The sequence below is a fragment of the Puma concolor genome, chromosome E4 (assembly GCF_028749965.1).
Source record: "Puma concolor isolate L17-30 chromosome E4, mPumCon1.1.hap2, whole genome shotgun sequence".
In the NCBI taxonomy this organism is placed as follows: Eukaryota; Metazoa; Chordata; class Mammalia; order Carnivora; family Felidae; genus Puma; species Puma concolor.
Genome location: NC_141683.1, coordinates 58,711,476 through 58,717,475, shown reverse-complemented (window position 1 = coordinate 58,717,475; position 6,000 = coordinate 58,711,476). Strand labels below are relative to the sequence as shown.

The following is a 6,000-nucleotide window of genomic DNA, read 5'->3' as shown; positions in this document are numbered from 1 at the left end:
AGCCCGGGCGGCCCTGAGAAATGCCTCTGGCGTGGAGCGGGGGTGCCCTTCGGTCCCGCTCCCGTCTCACGACAGACCCAGAGGCCCCGGCCCCTTACGTGACAGCAGGGGTGCTTCAGAAAGAGCGGTGACGGCTCACACGCCCCCCCCCTTGCTGCCTCGCGGTCACGGCTACCACCCTGCCGATCTGCTTGGTTAGCCTTTAAGAATAATACCCGGGGCCTTGCTGGTCCTGGACCAGCCAACGGTTTAATGGCAACTTCATACCAGAGGAGCACGGATTCCTCTTAACAAAAACCGCAGAGGGCACCGTGGCAACCGGCACCACAGCTCGGCCACAGTTTTCAGGAGCCTCATTCACGAGTGAGGCGATCCCGCAACGTCCGTAAACGGCGTGCCCGCGTAGAGCTGGTTTCGCGGAATGTCCCCCCCTCACGCTCCGAGAAGTAGAAGGGGTCGCTCCTAGAACAGGAGAGGGTTCATCTCACTGGAACAACTCCTCTCCCAGGGAGCCCGTCGGTCGTAAACGAGACGTTTATAAACAGGAAGGGGGGTGGGGTGAGGTCTGGGGAAAGGCGCATACACACGGGGGACAGGGGTCTGCGTTTTTGAGGCTGTTCTAAGGTCACAACCTCAGACCCGAGCCACTGCTCGCACACGTGCTATCCTGAGCCGCCGGGCACGTGGTAGCGCGCGGGTGCCCTTGCGTGTGTGTGCGTGCGTGCCCGTGTGTGCGTGCGTGCCCGTGTGTGCGCACTCTGCCCATCACTTCGGGATCCTGCCAGAGTCTTGCGTCCCCGTCCCCTCTCCGGACTGCACCAATCCCATCCCCACCCTGAACCTTAGGGTTCCATCCCCACTCTGAGACTCTGGACCCGGGTTTGTATTCTTTGGCTCTGTAGATACCTGTTGACTGACTACTCGGTGCTAAGCACTCTTCTGACGGACGGGGCCGGGGGTGGGGGGGGGGGGAGGGCAGATCCACGAGTGAACCAAACACACGGATCTGCCTTCTCTCCTCCGCAGGTCACGTTCTAGGATCAAATACTGCATGTTTCGGAATTGTTCTCTATGTTGATCAACTGTCTCTCCTCAGATCATCCGTTTATTCCATCCCTTACTAGAGGGCACTTTTTGGGCACAGGGTTGGTGCCCTCTACCTCTGTGGCGTTCTGACATCCTACAGAGGGGTTTTCACACAAGTCCAGTCAGCTACTTCATTCCTCGCACCGAATATAAAGCAATGAGGTTTTCAAAGGCAGCGTTTCTCAGAGGTAGGCCGAGTACCCCTTGGAACCTAGAGCGTTCGAACGACTACTGCACAGAGGAGACAGGATTCTCCCTTGAGCTTTTTTGTTTTCTTTCAACCCATCGTATCCTATTCCCCGAAGGCAGGTTTTGGTCTGGTGCTATCATGTGTTCAGCCCAGGTTAATCTGCCTTTCCATGAAAGGGGTACCAGGCCTTGGGCTCGGAACCAGCAGTCCCAAGCAATATTATCTAGCTAGAACTTAATAACTTTTGTTTTCATTGTATTTGTTACTTTCGCACAAGGACAAGTAAGACTAGTTTTCCATTTATGGCAGTAAAACAAATTTGTTCAAGTCAAACACTGAATGGATATAAAGAAAAATGGTAAAAAAAAAAAAAAAAAAACCAAAACACAACAAAACAAAAAACCTTCAGCTGGTGCTCAGATAGGGTAAAACTCCTAAAAGTGAAACAAGCCAGCAAGAATTTAGGAACATGTGGCCCAAAGTACAGCATTAACAGAAGCCAAGTTTTCCCGGTTCTGTACCTGTTTGGGCAAAATCGAATCTGAACTCTATTTTAGAACAATAGCATGCCCTGTCTGCCCAAGCTTCACTTATTGCCAGAGGGAACAGCTCCAACCCCAAATTAAAAACATTATCGGTAATCAGAGACGAAAATCCAGTTATCAGAACCTTGCAGAGTCCAACGATTGCCCCAGTTCCTGGCTTCTTAAAGGATTAGTGCCACTTCTGTATCGGTGCCTGCCTGGCCCGGGGAGAACTAGGTGAGGTTACTTTGAAACTTCAGGACTAAGGACCTCACGAATACAGAGGGAAACTACCCAAGGAACATTCGAGAGCAGTTTGAATCAAGTCAAGTGATCTGGGTTTCAAATTCAACAGGGAGAACGCGCCTCTCCCTTTTCTAAGTTCTTAAAGAGGGAGCCAGCACGGACCCGACACGGGCGCGTTATCCTCCATCCTGTGGGCCCTGCACCGGGAGAGCCGTCGAAAGAGAGCGAGCGAGCCCGCTACTCTCCGGATTCCTGCCTGCAATTAGTGTTCCTATCCTACCCAACGTGAAACGAAGAGGGTTGGGCCAAGGCAGATAGATACCTTGGCTCATGTTTTAATTTTGCGTGTTCCTCTCAAAGACCGTCAGCATTCAGTCTGCTCGGAGAAATTAAGTATCTCATTAAGAGGTGCTGACTCTTGGGGCGCCTGGGTGGCGCAGTCGGTTAAGCGTCCGACTTCAGCCAGGTCACGATCTCGCGGTCCGTGAGTTCGAGCCCCGCGTCAGGCTCTGGGCTGATGGCTCAGAGCCTGGAGCCTGTTTCCGATTCTGTGTCTCCCTCTCTCTCTGCCCCTCCCCCGTTCATGCTCTGTCTCTCTCTGTCCCAAAAATAAAAAATGTTGAAAAAAAAATTAAAAAAAAAAAAAAAAAAAAAAAAGAGGTGCTGACTCTTACGACGGAACCCGGCTATTTGATCAGCCACAAATGAATGCCGCACCCTAAGAAAAGGCCCATCCTGCAATAAAACTGTGACCCAGTATCTCCAGCTGGATTCTCCACAAAGCCTTTAAGATACTGGATTTTCATAAGATCAGGACTTTTCCAGGCAGTTTGTCAAGGGCTGCCTTTTCCAGGGAAACGCGTACCTTCCTCTAGCGCGGGCCCTTTGCAGACCGGGAAGGGGGCCGCACAGGGTGACTGGAAACCCAGTTACTCAGCCAGCTACAGTGCCTGGGAGTCACTGGGTCAGTCCTCTGGTTTAAGGGCTTCAGGATCCACTATTTCCTTCCCGTGAAGGGCGGCCCTTCAGTGCCCATAGCTTCTTACGGCGATTGGCGGTTATTACAGGAAATAATAGGAGAGGCAGGGAGGAGTCCTGCAGAAATGGGGGGACGATCCATTCCTCTGATGAGGAGCCAGGGTTCTAAAGTGACCAGTGGGTGAGGATCAGGCCTTGGGGGCAGGTTCTGGTGATTCTGCACTGGGGCCTCTGGGCAGCAAGGGAACAATAGAAAGCTAACAGGCACTTCGGGGTCCTACCATAGAAAAGGGAACACGACGTGAGAGGTCTGTGGCCACAGAGACACCTTTGACTAGAGCTGGCCTCTCTTCTCTTCTTGCATTCACAAAGTTCTCCGGAGCCACTTCCTCTGTGCCCAGCGTTGACCGTGAACTCGGGGAGGGGAGTATCCACACAGACAAGGTCCCTGTTCTGTACTTTTTGCCTTCACATTTCCAAATACCTTAACCGGCCTAAACGACTCTCTTATCTGCGCTTCATTTCCTTTCCCTCCTTCTGCCAATCGTCCACACAACTAACACAGCGAACACACCCACCTAGGATAAATAACCCAGTGACGCGTGAGTCCTGGACCTCAGAAACCTCGTATCCTGGAAGGAGGAAAACCCGGGTCGTCAAATCAAATTCCTACAGCGTGCAACAGCGCAAATGGAAATAATTAGCGGTCGGCGGGACACAAAACCTTTCGTACGGGGGTTAACATTCGACTTGAGTTTGGATGTAGACGAGGGGAACGGCGAGCTGTAGCGGAATACGCAGCCGCCTCTGCTCACGGGCCACGCTGCTGAGCTGAGTAACACCCCCCCCCACCTCCGCACAGAGCCGGGTCCAGGGGCGCGGGTCCCCCGGCTTCAGGGCGCTCGCGGAGTCAGCGGTACCGCGATTTCAACGCGCACCTGCAACTCTAAGCCTCTTGGCTCTTCGTCTCCCACGGAGCAGAACCTGCATTTGCTCACGACTGTATCCACATTATGGAAAATTCTCCAACGGATAACTCTTAAGTCTTCTCTAGCTGCTTCAAGTGTAGACTCAGCAGGAGCTTCTAAGGAATTTCTCATTTCTGCCCTGACTACATACAGTGTGTAGCAAAAGCTAGTGACTTCCAGTCCTGTCCACCACAGGCGCCGTGCGACTACCGCTAACACAGCGAGCATGGAATCTCTTTGCAGTGATTAACTCTGACTCTGTCGTGGAGTCTGCCCGGGCTCTTCCACGGACAGGTGACTCGGGCACTTTGGAGGTAGAGTGTGGCCACCTATTTTCTGGTGGTTCTTAAAGGTTGGCTGGGCATTGAAGATGCCTGCGGAGTTACTTTCTTCCTTTTAAGCAAGAGTCTATATGTGTTCCAACCTATACAGAACTTCTCTCTCCCAGAGTCACGGAGTTCAGGCACCAAATCAGAATGCTTGTCCCTGTGCCGTTTTTCTAGACAGATTCTCACATAAAATCTAGGCAATCTGAATTTGATTGCGGTACAGTTTTGCTGGTGTTCCAGTAATACAACAGTGATCTTTAAGTACACCAGCCAGTTCGGCAGAAAAACGACTCTCCACTCACTTGGGCCCCTTCCTGCGAGGGATGGTGTGACGGGAGGGGCCACGAGCTGGGAGGGCCAGGCCTGGTTTACTGTTCCTTCCGCTCTCCCTCTTGAAATTCTTGTTTTGGGACAAGGGGCCCTACATTCCATTCTCAGCCAGTTCTGTTTACATCCACGGGCCTCTGGGGTAGCGCACGGAGGGCTACTTTTGTGTGGTTTGCCTATAGGCTGGGTGCAAAAGGTGGTCGAAAGGGCTGCTTTGAAAACAAGTGGCCCACAGATCTTTGGTGCGAGCTGCTGGTGGGGGGAGGCCGGGGCCGGAAGGCTCGCCTGGAAAGGAAGAGAGGCCGGGAAGGCTTGCTGAAGCCTTGGGGCAGGGGTGAAGAGCAGAGGCCACAGGCCGGCCTCGCACACACAAAACTCCAATCCCGCCTGAACCTGGGCTGGGCTCCCTCTCCCTCTCTGTCTTTCCTCTCCAAGCCACCACTTATTTTCCGCTCCCCAGTACAGCGCCGGGACGTAGGCCATGGTAAGGAAAGAGATAAGAGCTAAAGGAAGGCTGGGATTCTCCGGACGGAAGGGCTCAGAGGGACACAGCCAGCCTTGACAGAAAGGAGATGAGCAATCGATCCTTGCCCCGCTATGGCCGCCACGGAGCCCAGGAGGTGCTTGGGCTGTGGATGCACCCCGCAAATCCGTTTACCGGCTCCAGGAAATAATGCTGAAAAATGACAATTTCACATGAAAATGCCCATGCATTTCAGTAATTCTCTATACCAGTGTGCTCCAAGCTCTCTCGTCAAGCCCTCTTGTTTTCTCACTGCCATCCACCAATGACGACGACCCCCTTTTTGAAGCTGGAAGGTAATTCTTCCTCAACCCAGAATAAGGTGGCACGGACTTTTTACTGGAAAGATATACCTTCTTTTCTAATATAATTAAAGACGCAGCAGTCCTTTCCAGAAGTTCACTCTAAAATTGTGTTACATGACTCATTATCTGGCCTCTTCTGCCTGGACGGTGGTTTTGGTTGTAGCTTAGTCCCTCCCCGGCCCTCAAAAACTCTAAAAATATGAATAGACGTTTGTCACTTACGTTTCCCTCTCCCTCCTACTCCCAATGATTAAAAAAGTCCACTCTGCGAGTTACCATAGCTCAGTGTGAGCTACGGATAGCTGTTCAATATTTCCATCACCTCTCCTTTACAAACGGACTCCGCGCTGCATGTGCTTTAACAGATTATCGTGTGCAATACTTACAACTCATTTTTCAAAATAGAAATTATTAGTCCCGTTTGTCCAGTTGATGAGCTGGAGGCTTTTAGAGCTGACACTTTTTGTCCAAGGGCACAGAACTCTGTCTAGTGCCTCTGGCTCTGCCTGGGCTGGTTAAGTGCT

The 6,000-nt window shown here is 52.1% G+C and overlaps 1 protein-coding gene and 1 long non-coding RNA gene across 3 annotated transcripts in view; one reads left to right on the top strand and one right to left on the bottom strand.

Moving 5' to 3' along the window:
* Positions 1-6,000, bottom strand: part of NME7 (NME/NM23 family member 7) — a 263,016-nt gene that overhangs the window by 1,022 nt on the left and 255,994 nt on the right. The window lies entirely within an intron of this gene.
* Positions 981-5,573, top strand: LOC147572712 (uncharacterized). The gene is made up of 2 exons (XR_015245981.1): positions 981-2,454; positions 2,707-5,573. It is a non-coding gene; the product is annotated as an uncharacterized LOC147572712 (long non-coding RNA).